The following is a 16175-nucleotide window of genomic DNA, read 5'->3' as shown; positions in this document are numbered from 1 at the left end:
CATCACCTGTTGCAAGTCCATACATAATGTTGTAGCGGTACCAGTTGGAAGTTGGGACAAAGTAATATCCTCTTTCATGCAGACATGGGCCTTTTCAGCTTTTCGGTGGTGAATTTCTTTTTTAGTTTTAACTTCCCGTTTTGCCCTTTCATTGGTCGTTGATGAAATCTGCACTTTAAAAAGATCACATTTTTTGCAAGTATCAGCTGCAAGAGCCTTGAACTTGAGTTTTGGGAAATCTTTTTTTAATACTTCTGTATAAAAACTATAGTTGACTGGACTTGTAGGGTATTGGGTTTTAAATGCCATAAACATTCTGTGTTTGTTCAGGTCTGGGGACAAAAACTCATTGCTTGATACTTTTCGGCAATAATGGCTTTCGTATCTTGGGAAAGAATTTATATGACACCTAACCAGATTACGGTCATTTTCTGTATACTTCACCTTGTGTTCATTTGATCCAGGGGTTTTCCCTCTTTTGTCTTCGAAAATCAAGCATCCTGTTTTTTTTTTTTAGTTTGTAAACCAATCAACTTCCTTTCAGAAGTAGCAAAAATTTATTTAAAGTTTTTTTTTGCAAATTTGTATGTTTTTGCCAGAACCATCAGGAATGTTGTATGCAAACGAGCAGGTGCGTCTACTCTCACTGGGATCATCGTAATTCCCGTGTCTTCTACGGGCAATAGGTAGCATCTGCATGTGGTTGAGTAAATATGTTCCCTGGCTTTTTTCGTCAACTTTGTAGAATTCCATAAACAATATCAGTTTTTGTTCGTTACTCAAGTTTTTGCATTGGTACTTACATGAACAGCTTCGTTCAGGAGGTGGGGGATTTTTTGCGGGGATAGTCTTTCCTTTACAAGTAACATAACTGTCTCCTTTTTCCCGAGCCCTTCGTCTTCTCTCCACTAGAACTTTCTTACGGACAGGAGGTGCTTCCATTTTTAGTAAGATAGAACACTGCACTAATAAATACTTCAACGCCTGTTACACGCAACACACTTAAATAAAATAATCACTACGTAAAACAACACAAAACGTAAAAGCGGCGAGCATGCGTAGCGTCACTGCCCGCCCGGCAACAGCAAATAACTACGGAATAGACAAGGAACATACATCATGGCGGGTGGACTTACATCGTTCTCCACTTCAACCCCGCACGGCTCTTACACGGTGCTGACATCTTCCGACTGCTCTACAAACTAGGGGCAATTTTTCTGGCACTTACTACCTTGTCTATCTTATTACGCTTGGCTTTTACTTCGCTTTTCACCGAAAAAGTCATTTTTTTTATTTTTGGCACTTACAACCTTTTCCATTTTTACTACACAACTCGTAACCAACCAAGTATGGTTCTAGCTTTTTCAGGTCATTGATTTTCTTGATATTAATGGCTATCTTACCACCTGGATATGAAAGGGTTGCTGGAGGTTCAAGTGGTTGGATTCCCCACTTTTTCAAATTGAAAGTATGCCATACTGAAACTCTCTATAAAAAGAAATTTTGAACATCACTATTTTGTCCTTTGGAACTCCTCTTCAATAAAACAAGTTGTCAATTTTCAACCGCAAAGCCTTTTCTTTCAGAACCTTGCCACTAAGCGGCACCCTCTTCTTCATGGTTCTCGCCTGGGCGATCCACTCTGTGAGCGCCTCTTCAAGCCGATGGAATTTCGTCGAGTTCTTCACTTTCTTCCTCTTCGTGTTTCCCGTAAGGGCAGCGGTCAGGATCTTCTCCCTGCTCTTGATGATTCCTTGAAGTATAGCTATAGGGATCTGCAGCTCCTTGGCGAGATTCTTTTTAGTGGGCCCGCCCACTCGCCCGCCTCCACCCTCCGCGCTCCCGCTCCCCCACGCTCCTTCTCCGATCGCAACCCATTGGCGGCGAGATCCTGGCGGCGCGACAGTACGTCATGTCAAAAGTGGCGTTTCTCTCACTGAACTGGATAAAAAATGCTCTCTCAGGACAACTGAAAACGTTATAAGCAGTCGAAATGCAGCCGAAACCGTACCTTAAACGCGGATAAACGTAATAAGCGGGAAACTTTATATGCGGCGAAACGGGGTCTGATTTTTACCGGGGTGGCGCTATTCCAACTTTATAAGCGGGCGACGCTATAACCGGCTTATACTACGTATATATGAGGAGTCGGGGGGGGGAAAACGATGAAGGTGTATGTTCTTTGAATCTCAGAAATAATGATATATTGATTTTAGAACTCTTCAGGAAATCTATTCTGATAGATGTAAAAATTATAATAATTAGTTATTATCAGCAATATTAGATACTTATAAGAAGTAAATATATCATTTTAGTGTTTTAAAAACGACCTTTTATTAAATTTTTTAGTAAAATTTGCACTTTTTTAATGGGAAAAAATGATGAAGGTACAATAATTTTGCAAATAAAATTATGAAGGTGCAGCAATTTAGCAGGAAAATATTAACAACAACAGATTACAATCTAATAGTCTTTTATTGAGTACTTAGTTCATGTTTCAAAGTTAACTTTACAGTTTTTATAAATGAAAAAACTTAACTCTTTCGCTTCAGTACTTGTCAGGAATGGAGTTAGGTCCTGTAAAAGGAACATATTTGTGCAAACACAAGTTTATATTGTATAGGAGTTAATTTTGAAATGATGAAAATTTAAATCACAAAACTCATTTAAAAAGTTTTATTTTAGTTTTCAAACCCACAGTGTTCAGGAGTATTCTTTAGCTCGTTTGTTTTTTTGTAAATTTGGGTCAGGATGTACGATTGCATAAATTATTTCTGCGTTATAAAACATAAATATAAAGTATATGCCTAGTAATGTGAAGTATTACCTGCAAATCTCTCCATATGGCCTCTGGAAGTGGGAGCCTTATATCATAGGCATTGCTCGGCAGAAAGAACTCTCCTGTAGACGAAGCTTCTGCTTCTTCTTGTGTTTTCTTATTCTGCAAAGTCCTCTTTGTAGCAATGACAATGGGAGATTCCCAGTATCCGTTATAGGAGGACCTGTGACTTATGGTTCTGAAGTGATCCGTTTCAAATTTCAGCTCCTTTACAGGGCGCGTTCGCATAGCAAGTTTTTTTGCATATTCATTATTGGTTTTGAAGAAGGTGGTCCAATCCTTAAACATAGTTTGCTCACACTCAATGACTATGAACGGACTTGGTTTAGCCCTAGCCTCTCTTATTATGTTGTAAGTGTCTTTAGGCAATTCCGCAAATTGTTTCTTTGGAATTAAAGTCATGTTGCGGTCGCATCCCATGTACGAATGTCCTCGCTCTGGGAATGTTAAAGTCACGGATTTTAAACGTTTTATGTAGTGAACAATGTAGTGAAGGTATTGAAGTAGAGTACTGTTCTTGTTCTGTCCAGCGCACGAATCACAAAATATGTGAAGAATTTTAACGCTGGGAGAGAGTTGTTCAAGTATGAAATTATGAAGCAAGAATGTAACATCATTTGAGCCTCTCTTAGCAACTGTTTGGTCATAAACATAAAAGAAAGATTCACCTGTAGACAGGGTATGAATGTTGAATAAATGCACCGTAAGTTGCCTCTTATAATATATAGTATTTGTCGCAATATTTGGAACTGATAAGTTTTTCTGATAATCTAGCGTGATAGCTTCCTCCTCTGCAAGTTTTGAGCACCTTATTCTGCAGTTTTTCTTTCGTTCATAAAATGTATCGCCTTTTCTTTTATGTAACTCTAGATCACGTTGAACTTCACACAATTTTTTATTAATGTCAGCAACGTTAGGGCAATCACTTTTCATTAGTTCTTTTTTTACTATCTCTATCTCGGCATTTAACCCATCACAACGACAACAAGTATCCGAACGGGGATAACCAAAAGAAAAATTGTAGTTTGTCTCAAAACTCTTGCGATAATTATCATAAGAGGCTGGGAAATTCGGATACTTTTCCTTGTACATTTCATGAAGCTTAGTAATGTTTAATTCATCAGGCAAATAGATCTTGTCAGTCTTTTTGAGAGAATAATAAGCCTTTCTCCCCCTGAGAGACTGAATGTGTTCATGAATCTTATTGGTAACTTCCTCCGACAAGGCGTGAGGCCTATTCAAGTGTTTACCTTGTTTATCTGGTAACACTTTCCCGAATTCGGTCAGTTGTTGCTGTATCGTCTGTAAGCGCCTTGGAGTGATAACATGCATAGCAAGACACCCTTTGTGGCACACAGGAACCTCGATCATTTCGTTATCACGTGTCATACGTACTTTATAACGATATGCGTACGAGTGAAGTTTACTGTTTTTTGCATCTGGCCTGTTTCTTCTTTGCTTCACTAAATTGCAAGTAATTTACCCGCTTAGATGAATGTTTTGGCTATCTCGATTTTCTAGACCATTAAAGGGCAAAATAATCTTCTTACGTTCGTCTTCAGTTATATTACTAAAGCAACAAAATACCTTACAATTACAATTTTCACCTGTTTCATGGGTATGGTTCCTCATTTTTATTTTGCAGCATCGCTCACTCTTCCTAGACTCTGCCTTTTTTTAGCTTTTGTTTTGTCCGGAACAGCACCTTCTTCATCCATTATGGGTTAACTATAAACAACTCAGCACACCACTCAGTTTTAAACTGGCACTCACACGCACATTAAACAACTGCCTCCCACAATGAAAACCAAGCAAAAATACAGCTAAACACACTATAATGGCAAGCACCGGCTACTGGAGTTTCCTGTCACAACAGGATCGTCTGCAGAACAATAAACAGCTGATAGAGGATGCGGAGTGGGGAGCAGTGAGGTGACGTTCATCGTTACTAGCGCCTGAGCCGACCACGTTTATCATTATTCCCGCTTGCATGGATATTTCAACTGCTAATATCTTTGCACCCTCACTGTTTTTAGCGCCAAAGTCTCGTTAACAACATTCTATTGCCTTTAACCTACAACTTCCCGTGTTTAACTCAAAATGTAAAAAAACTGCACCTTCATCGTTTTTCTCCCCGACTCGTGTATTTTATATCATTTGCAGCAAAAACATATATTATCATTTATTTATGTATATTGTCATATGAATTATCATATATTATTCATTAAGTAAACATCTTTTTAACATGTTTCCATGTATATGAAAAAGTTTTTTGGTAACTTAGAATTTTGTGGAAATACTGAAAAACGTATATCTGTAGGGTATTATGGGCCACTTAATATAATATAGGAAATAATCAGTATACTGTAATTTTTTTGTGATGAAAAACAATTTGAATTGGTCCATGCAGAAAGGGCTTCAGTCACAAAAACACAATTTTTGGAAAACTAAAAAAAACTATCTCCACGTGACATACACTGTTTAAAAATTATGAAAAAAATATGTTAGTTTCTATAGACATTAGGAACTTGGTCTGTGGCCACCAAATACATATACCTGTTTCGGTAAGTCTAAAAAAAATTGTTTTTTGTCACGGACTGAAGCCCTTTTTGCACAAAAATTAATTTTTAACCTTTAAATTCAAGTTTCTATCGTCAAAACTTGTTATTTCTTATACAGTGTAAATTTGAAGACTGGATGAATAAAATGACAAAGTTTTCTGATTAAAATATTTAATGTAGTATAATATAAGCTTTGTAAAATTCTCACTCAAATGTTTGTCATAAACTTAAAATTAACAAAATCAGTCATCCTGAACATGAATATCAATTTCTTCTTCAGTAGATGGCCAGTTGACTATTTCTTCATAAAATCCTCTATATTCATCAGGAATATATGGCAGGAGCTTAACCAAATCACCAATTTTTGCCCTTTTAATTGGTACTTTCCCATCAGGGTAGGCTAGATGTTGTTGCTGTGGGAGCCGAACCTGTTCTTGAGAGCTGTGTGCAAGTCGGAATGTGTGTTTAACAATACTTTTTATTGTAGTACTACAGATAATAGTCCCAGGTAGAGCATTGTTGTAGATAAAGTGGGTCAAAGAGCTGATTCCAAAGCGAACCTTTGCATCTTTTGGAATATGTCAAGGACGACTTTCCTCAGAAACCACGGTTTTTTTGTAGTAAGTTTGCCACTAGTTCTTGAATTCAAGGATTTCTGAGGTATTAATCTCCTTGACAGTAAGTTTCCCTGGTTTACTACTTTGTAAAATTAGATTTCTCACAGTTTCCACATCGTACAGCCTATCGTGTTTCTTCAGTTCCCTTTTTATAGTTGCAAAATCCCTATCGCAAGGAAGGAAAGAATGCCCTCTTACGGGAAAATACTGCTGGACTTTTTCAAAATTAGAAGTTTGGGTAAGAGCCAGTAAAAATCTGGCAAGTGTATGATTTTTATTTTGTCCCGAGCAGTTATCTGCAAACAGACGAAGCTCAGTGTACGTGGGTGACACATCTTTTAAATAGTCATGTAAAAAGCTACAGACTTCATTAGGACCTTTACTAGCAGTGCCCTCATGATAAAGAAAAATCATTGCTGTGTTTTGTTTTATATCATGTATACAAAACACATTAAGGGTCAGTTGCCTCATGTAAAAGGTGTCTTGAATTGGAATTTGTGGGATAGGCACATTTTGCATGAAATCCATGCAGAGAGATAGTACATGAGGCTCATCATTCATCTCAGCTTCATGTTTTAAAGCATTATAAAACTTATTTGCTTTTCTCTTATGAACTATAAGCTCCGCGGCAGCTGCTCTTTTTACATTTTCACTTAGATGCGGGCTTTTCAGTTTCAATTGAAACTCTTCACATGTTGAGCAAGTATCAATTTGTGGTCTGCCAAATGTCAGGTTGTAATTGGTATTAAAAAACTCGTTAAAGAAATTGTAGCTGCACTTCAAGTCTGGATATTTGTCTTTAAATAGGCGGTACATTGAAGCGACAGACAGCCTAGCATCTAAGTACATTTTGGTTTTTCCAGACGAGTAACGAGACACTTTAGAAGGGAAACTTTCAATGTGCTGTCTTAAGAGTTCTCTTGTTTCAGGAGAGTGTTTGCACTTTGTGTCTTTCCTCGTTTATCTTCAGGAGTTTTGCCCTCCAGAAGTAGTTTTCTAATCCTTTTCACTCGTTTGTCTGTTATGGCGTGAACAGACAAAAAGGCTTTATAACAAACCTCAATCCTTTTACCTCCCATAATAACTAAATAAGTAAACATGTTGTCTACCTGTCTAGGTTCATCTTTCCGAGCGCGGTGGCGTTTGATGTTGTTTGTTTCAATCAACGACCGAATGTACAGATCTTGCTCGTTTTTTGATGGCAGATCATGAACTCTCTTGAATAATTCTGTAGCTTCATCCTCTGATATCCGCTCAAAACACTTGAGTCTCTTGCATCTGAAAAAATAACAGAGATATAACATTTTATTACGTCAGCAAAGATATAGCTGTCCATTTAGGCTACACTAACACAGGACTAGATCATAAAGGAAAGGGGGGGAAATGTCAGAGGGGCTGTGTCAGTTTTTCATATGCTCAAACAATGGTATGAGCTAGCCCTCTTGTATATGCTTAGGCCCTGACTAATAGGCTCGGACGGAAAGTATATAGCATACTAGAAAACTTGCCATGAATAAAAATTAAACTTTGCCGTGGGTAATACAGACCAGTAGCTTTTTCTAACCTAGGTAAATGTTTTGTAATTAAGCTTACTAGATTGTGTGTAATATAGAGTTGAAAGCTACTGGTAATAAGCCTAAACATATTGGTTAATATAAATTATCATTAAACTTAAAAAATAAAGTAAGTAGTCAATTATTTTAGCCCTACCTGCAAAGTTGACCTTCTGCCAGTTTTGGTACGAGCCGACCTCTGTAATCTTCATATTCTTCTCCTTTGAGTCGAGCAACTTTAGTTTTATTCCTTTTCCATTGAGACGGCGTTCTTTGCCTTTTCTTGCTTTGAACTTCTTGTTCTTCATGAAAATCCTCTTCATTTTCGCCCTCCCTATTATTCATCTTTGCAAGATAAAATTAACTTTTTAGTCAAGTTAACCTAAAATAACCCAAGTCACGTTGGAACACTGAATGAGTGCGGTTCTAAACAATAAAATTATTATTCTTCCTCTATAACAGCTGATTTCTTCCAAATTAATAGAAATAAACAAGCTTGCCAACTAAACAGAGTTAAATTGTACTGTGATTGACGATAACAACAGATGTTTTATTAATGATTCCCTGCAAAAAGGACTTCAGTCACGGACTGAAGACCTTTTTGCAGGGAATATTAAATAATGCCCTACTGTTTAAAGCATATGGTATAATAGGACTGAAGTCTTTCTTGCACAAAAACATGAGGCTATATTATAGACATGGTTTCCATGGTTACCTCAATTTTGACAAAAATGTGACTGAAGCCCTTTCTGCACGGACCCATTCATTTATTTTAATTACAATAAAATATGATAGAGGTAACAGAGGTTTCTTTATATTGTAGGACCTACTAGTTGTTTAACTTGCAATAGTCACAATAGTAGAACAAAGGACCATCAATTTCGGCACACAGTTCATGAGCTCAGCCTTCACCAGTCTTGCACTGGATCCAGTTTTCTTCATAACTAGCTCCACAAACAATGCAGTCCACGGTTGAAGATGTACAGGGTTTAGCATTGTCGTAATCAACAAATTTTGTTGTCTTCTCCTTGTTTTTAGATTCTGGCAACGTTTTTGTAGTTCTCTCTTTCGCAAATCGGATTTGTTTTCTTGCTTGCCTTTCCTCTTCTTTTTTCTTCCCCTCATTTTTCTTAGCAATCAGCATGTTTTTAATTGGAGTTGAAGTTACAATTTCACTCTTTTTAGCCTTTCTCTTCCTAGTCGTCAATATCTTTTCACTGCATGAGGTCAATGGAGAAATTTCCAATAAAACACTCCCGAAATAAAGTTTCGGGCTAGTGACTGTTGTAGCTCGCGCTGGCAAATACTGGTTGTGACTGTTGTAGCTCGCGCTGGCAAATACTGGTTGTGACTGTTGTAGCTCGCGCTGGCAAATACTGGTTGTGACTGTTGTAGCTCGCGCTGGCAAATACTGGTTGTGACTGTTGTAGCTCGCGCTGGCAAATACTGGTTGTGACTGTTGTAGCTCGCGCTGGCAAATACTGGTTGTGACTGTTGTAGCTCGCGCTGGCAAATACTGGTTGTGACTGTTGTAGCTCGCGCTGGCAAATACTGGTTGTGACTGTTGTAGCTCGCGCTGGCAAATACTGGTTGTGACTGTTGTAGCTCGCGCTGGCAAATACTGGTTGTGACTGTTGTAGCTCGCGCTGGCAAATTCTGCTTGTCTAGGACAGTTTCATTAGTCCAACTAGTATCAAGTCCATGTTCTGATGTTGATGGATTCTTAGCTTTAGCTTGAGGAATTCCCTCTGGAGGTTGCTGGTCAGGTATGTTTGTTATATCACTACCCATAAAGTCTAGATCAGAAAATATTTGCATTTGTTGGGTACATTCCAGTGTACCTGAATCCGTTTTCAGCGATGTCGAGGCGACATACTTGGCTGTAAGCTTCAGCCACCAATTTAGCTATGTCGTAGTCATTGATGCTCCTGGGTTGGCTCGCATCCATAAGCTGCAAGCAGCATTATAACAATTTTTGAATGGCTTCATAAATGTTATATTAAGAGGTTGTAGCTCCCTCATGGGGGGAAGCTCAACATATGGACATAGTTCTTGCGAGCATACAAACTGACTTCTAGGTCCTTGTGGCTACCATGACCATCTAAAATGAGCAGCACTGGACCGTCCTCTGAAGGCTTTGCAAATGAGACGAAGTGCTGAAGCCATTTCAGGAACGATTCTGTTGTCATCCATCGACTTGGAGTTGGGAAACTTATACTTTCAGCCGGTGCACCAATCATCAGGAGATTATTCATTCGCTTTCGTGGGAATATAAATAGAGGAGGGATGAACTGACCAGTTGCGCTCATGCAAAACATAAGGGTAATATTACGACCTCTCTCACTAGAGGTCATTTTACAAACTTGTCTTTTGCCTTTCATAGATATGACTTTGTTATTTTCATGGACGCACGAAACTCCAGTTTCATCCGCATTACAAATTCTGGAGGGACGAAAAGAATGTTTTTCAATCATTGCTTATAACTGATTGAAAACCCTTTCAACCTGTGGCTTGTTGAGTCCAACACAGCGCATCAAACTAGTTGACCGTGGGTTCATAATACCCGACTGAAATTGAGAAAAAAAAAACATGGCGGCAACCAGGCCGGGTTAATGGAATCGAAATGAAACTTTCAGTAATTTATAATTATAAAGGTAGGCGTGATAACAATACTAATTTAATAGCTTTATCCTTACCTGTAATAATACAGGAAGCTGTTAAAAGTTACTTGAAGCACCAGTTTCCAGGTTCACAAACAAACAAAACTCTCTCATACTCAACGCAAAGTGACGATGACCAACTACCTGCACATGGCGGGGCGACATTAGCGCTGCTTGCTAAACCTGCTACCTGACAGTAACATTTTTAGACAACTGGTGGCCCATACTACCCGCTTTCCCCCTATACCTTGGCAGTTTTCAACTGTGTTGGGAAGACCTCTTGTTGGAGAGACTTATTTATGAGTGGTGTTAGTGGATTAATCAGTTCATTTTTGCATGTTTTGATCAGTTTAGCTGATATTTCATCAGTGCCAGATGAAGTTTTTTGTTTAAGTGAGTCTATTGCTTTTAGTACTTGTTATCTGTTAAAGGAGGAATTTCGGGGTTTTGGTGCATGTGTTGGTGTTGTTGGCCTGAAGTGTCCTTTCCGCAGCTGTAGCAAAAAAATTGTTGAGGTGGTTTGGACTTGTTGCCATTGTTGATATAGTCGAAGGTTTGAATTTTCCTCAGAGTCTTTAGTCTGAGGTCATAGTCCTTTTTTCTTGCTGTGGTTTCTGCTTAATGTTTAGGTAGACCTGTGCAGTTTTCTTTTTCCAAGGCATTTATATATAGATGTTTTTTAGTCTAGAGCATTCAGCATCCCAGCAGTTTTTTTTGGTTTGTTGTTTTTTACTTGTCATTTTTACTGGGCAGGTCTCGTTGAATACTCCTTGGATAACCCTGTGAAAGTTGTTATAAGATTCTTTGACATCTTCTATCTGGTAGACACAGTCCCAGGGTTGTTCATGGAGCCTGGTTTTGAATAGATTTATGGTGTTTTTGTTGAGAGTCCTTTTTTCTCTTTAATTGACATTGTGAGTTTTTCTTAATGAATTGGTAAATGGTCGTTGGGAATGTATTGTAAACACCTCCTCAAGTCATTTAGTTTTGCACTTTTAATATAGACCTCCCTGTTGGATAAGCTATTTGGTCTGGAAGATGCAGCTCATTGTTGCCACATGTGATCATACTCATTTTGAACGTATGAGTAAGGATTCCATTGATTTTCTGTCTTGCTCTACAGTCGCCTTGTTAATCGGAGTTGTACTCAAAGTTGTGGAACTTACTTATTCCGAAAAAAGATTCTTTCTTCTTTGCGCTTCCTTTTGGTTTCTTATGATGCAATGCGTTTGTTAAAGGTTGGCCACCAATCTTTAACATTGTAAACCATTTTAGAGCTGTCTACTTCAACCTAGTTCAATGCGGTTGTAGAACTTTATTTGCTCTCCTTTTATGTACAATTTTTTCAGCCACAGCTACTCGCTTGGCAACGTCATTTAAATGGGGCGACTTTATTTTAATGCTCAACTCCTCACACGTACAGCAAGTGTCAACCAGAGGCTGGCCAAAACTTAAGTTAAATTTGTATTGAAATAGTTCCAGTATGCTTGGTACGGAACCTTTACTTCAGGGTGTTCTTCCAAAAATATTTGGTGCATTAGTTTTACATTCAGTTTCTCAGTAAGAAACTGTTTCACTTTCCCAGAATAATGGGTTATCTTAGTTGGGTATGATGTTATGTGCTTGTCAATTTCCTGATAAACTTCTGGAGCCTGATAAAGTATTGCTGGTATGTGTGCCCCTCTAAGGTCCCTAACTAGCTTACTACTGGTCTTTAGCTGCCTTATTAGTCTTGCTCTCTTTTCTGAAATGGCAAAAATTGAAATAAAGGCTGCTGCGCATACCTTTACTCTCCTGTCTCCAACAAGAATATGGTAACAGAAGGTGTTGCTGTTGCCACCTGCCTTCTTTTTAGGGCGAATGTTTGCATTTTCTTCGCGTTCCTTCACTTTGATGTCGCGTGATCCAGGTCTTCTGGTTACAACGTCTTCAACATCAATCAGACCATGTAAAAAAAGGTCCTGTTCATCTTTTGTCTTGTAGGCAGAGTAAAATCGGTTAAAAGTATCCTGGATGTTTTCTGGCCCAATGTGCTCGAAACATTTTGCTGAGCATCTGCAACATAAAAAACAACCACCAACATTAACTGTTTTTAAACCAAATTATTAGCTAAATGTGTGAAAATAAAATTAACATAATGTAATTTTCAGATCAACCCACATTACATACGTCTGGATACGTTTTAGGTCTATGTTTGTGCAGATCCAGTCTATTGAGGTTTTAGTGATTCTAGTAGGCGGCAGATTTAGTCTAACGATGTCTAAAGAGGATAGAAGTTCTTCAACTTGGATGTTATCTTTGTCGTTTGTATGTTCACCTGGTTGTTTACATTTATGTCGCTCATAATGACAATTTTATTTTTTGTGCGGAGAGCATATTCCAGTTGGCTTGATAGGATATCTAGCGCTTGTTTCACGTTATCCCTTGGGGGCCTGTAAACCCCTAAGACATGGATTATTTCTTTTTTCAGTTTTATTTCGAAGAGAGCAGTTTCAGACACTAGTTCTGAGTTTTCATCACTTATCTTAAGCACTTTAACATACTTTTCCAGGCCATGTATGGCATGTCCTGCAACTCCCCCTTTTGTGTGATTTCTTCTGGTGTAGCCTCCAATTAGGGTGTAGCCAGCAAGTTGTGTGTTTTCTAAGGTTTTCTCGGGAGAGACCATGATCTGTAACAAAAATGAAGTCTGGTTATTTATTATTACGGAAGTGTAATAGTCTTTCTGTTTTATTAGACAGCCAGTTTATGTTTAGGTGGGCAAGAGTGAGTTGGTGTCTGTCAACTAGTGGTTTTTTTATTGGTTGTCAATACTGTTCTTTGGTTGTTTTGGTTGTCTTGCAGAGGGAGTTCCAGAAAGTTAGTGCTTTGTGTTTGAGCTGGTGTTTGTGTTTTTCTTGGCTGGATGTTGGCTCTTGGCTAAAAAATTAAACAGGATATTTTGTTCTCTGTGGTAATCTCCTTGTTTTGTGTTGCTGTCTAGTGGGTGTAGTGTTTGAGTGTTTTCTTGTAGGGATGTTTATTTGCAGCCCGTGTCTACATAGCATCTCAGGAGCTCTTCTGAGCTAAGGAATTAGCTTTTTTATCCATTTACTGAGAGTGTCATCACACACTCAGTAAATGTCATCACACCCACTGGGCTGTGATATACAAAAAGGATTTTGTATGTCTTGTTATTCCCACTAGGCAGTGAGGAATAGAGTTGTAGATGTTCTCGGGTGATGATGAGGTACGCACTACAACTATGCCCTCAGCTTGCCTACCTTGGAACTCATGGATTGTAGATGTTGTGTAGCCAAATTAGTCAACTCAAGCTTCTCAGACTGTTTGAAAACAAGGCATGTGTGTTTATTTTTGTCAATTGTTTTGTGCAGGTTTTCTAGTGTGTCAAAGGCTGCTAGCTCAGTTCATTCTCAACACAGCTGGTTGTCATTATCCCTTGAGGATAGTGGTCAGATAGTAGAGCTTGTGCATCTGTAGGATAAGTTTAGTTCCTTTGTGGTGTCTTATTATTTTATCTTATGTCTTATTATTGTTATGTGTGAAGTTATTTGATCAAACTCCAAGGTTTCCATTTCTGTTAATATAAGGAATCTGGTTGATGTCCCCAATAAGCATTATTTCGGGAGCTTTAGAGGGAATGGCTGAATAGAGGATTTCCCCAGCATCCAATATTAGCGCTTCGTCAATAATAACCCGCTTATAAGAATTTCCTAGCTCTATGTGGCGGGTAGAGTGAAAGGACTGATTAGAGGCCCGGAAAGGAGACTATGTCAATGTTTTTAATACTGTTGCATAGTTTCATGTAATTTTGGAGCTGTGTTTCATCCGATACCAGGGTATTGTTGTTTATGGGGTTTTTGTTTAGTGCGACTGATTATTTGTTCATTAGTAACACAAAACTAATAGTTTAGTCATGCCTAACGGGTAAGCCTAGTAAGATTATTATAGAACCAATATATTTGTCAAATGCTCTCCCAATCACTTTGACTGCATTCTGAGCTTCATTACAAGAACATCATTAGACCCACTTGCTATGGCAAGAACATCATCATGACCCAGTTCTTCATTATCAATGTTGTCAAAATTCAAAATCTGCTTGGCTATACCTCCGCTGGCCTAACAAACCCATCAAATCAACCTGAAAGTAAATTCGATGAAGTCAGATGTCATACCTACCTGGGACCCATGGAAACCATGAGTGGCCAGCAGTTATGTTAGAAGAGAACATGCTCGAAGAAGTCAGTTCAACAAAGTTCCTTGGAATTCACCTTGATCGAGGGCCGACATGGAACTCGCACGTGGAAGCAGTCTGCTTAAAATTGTCTTCTGCAATCTTTGCCTTGAGAAGTCTGTCCGTATACTGCCCAACTCAGGTATTGATGACACAGAATACAGACAGCTTTATTCACAAACATCAAGGCGTCACACAACATAAAATAAAAGTCATAAATTATGGTTTAGTGTTCAATTGCCCTCTCCCGAAACTCGCCAATGGCGTAAATCGACTCCTCCATAAGCCAGCAGCGCAGTCCTCTTTGCAACTTTTTCCTCCAGTTGCTTGACCTGGGTTGTGAGAGCATTGAACAGCTTAGCTCCACCATAAGATGGTTTTTTGGCAAATAGTGCAGTTCTGCGAGTTGGTAAATTGAAGGTATGCCCATGCCTGGATTCCCTTCCATGGAGGTTGTTTCGAGTCAAGTTGAGACTATGAGCGTGTAGGATGATCTCAAGAATGTAGAGAGCTGTCACAGTGAGTATCTTTAAGTCTTTGTAGGCTTTTCTACAGGTGTCCCGGGGCGCAAGGCGAGGCATTACTCTTATCGCCCGCTTCTGAATGACCATAACACGTTGAATAATAATAATAATATCACTTTATTGCAGTAACAATTATAAAATTACATACAAACGTCATAAATATTTAAATAATAAAAAGGTAGGCCTACACTTCATTCACTCACGCACACAGTCACATGTTTCTCTCATTCACTCTCATCTTCATTCTCACCAGACAATCCTGCCACTGCCACACCAGAACCAGAGGATTGATCGTGTTAGTTTTGAATTTCGTCCCAGCGGCTCTCCATAAACTCGTCAACTGAGTAAAACACCCTCGACACCAAAAGGTTGAAGGTTCTTGTTTGAGGATTCTCCCCAAAGTATGATCCTATATCTAATTATTCTGCTTTCAAAGAGTGCATGGTAGGCATTTATTAATGCTTTGCTTAGATCGAGAAATGTACTAGTGACGGTAATTTTTTCCTTTATGTTGTCAATTACGTGCTCGACCAAATCAGCAAGGGCAGTGATGGTAGATCTCTCAGCCAGAAAGCCATGTTGTCTATCAGTTAACAGATTGTTAACCGCATATTATGAACTCATCTATCCCCACCTTTCATATAAGGTAACGCTCTGGGGCGTATTTACAAATGCAGATTTTAAGATATTATTTTGACTTCAACAAAAGGCTGTCGGAATAATCACCAAACTAAAAAAAAGAGAGTCGTGTAGACCTGCGTTTAAAGAGTTGCAAATATTGACTTTACCTTACCTCTACATCCTTGAAACTGTGTCATTTTGCTTGTCTAAATGCCATTGTTGTGTGGATCCGGGACATTCACAGTCACAACACCAGAGGCAGGAATAGTCTCCGTACTGGTAGGCACAGGACGGTAGCCTTCGAACTATTCAATAATCTGCCAAACTCACTCAAAATTCAAGAAATGCCCAGGGTATCTAAGACTTGCCTCAAACAAATTCTAGCCTCAAAGGCTTTTATAGCGTGGGCGAGTTTCTGGCATATAACTGGGAGACAAATGATTTTGAAGAACGATAATAATCTGGTGTCCCGTCCTGGGTATGACGTTAAACTGCCTCTTCCCACCTAACCATTCCCTAATTCCTACCAAATCCCCCTCCAGGGTCTTATAAGTACCCGTCCTCTG

Source organism: Homalodisca vitripennis, unplaced genomic scaffold (assembly GCF_021130785.1).
Source record: "Homalodisca vitripennis isolate AUS2020 unplaced genomic scaffold, UT_GWSS_2.1 ScUCBcl_579;HRSCAF=2902, whole genome shotgun sequence".
NCBI classification, from domain to species: Eukaryota; Metazoa; Arthropoda; class Insecta; order Hemiptera; family Cicadellidae; genus Homalodisca; species Homalodisca vitripennis.
The sequence above is the reverse complement of the archived record's forward strand: the minus strand, read 5'-3'. Positions refer to the sequence as shown.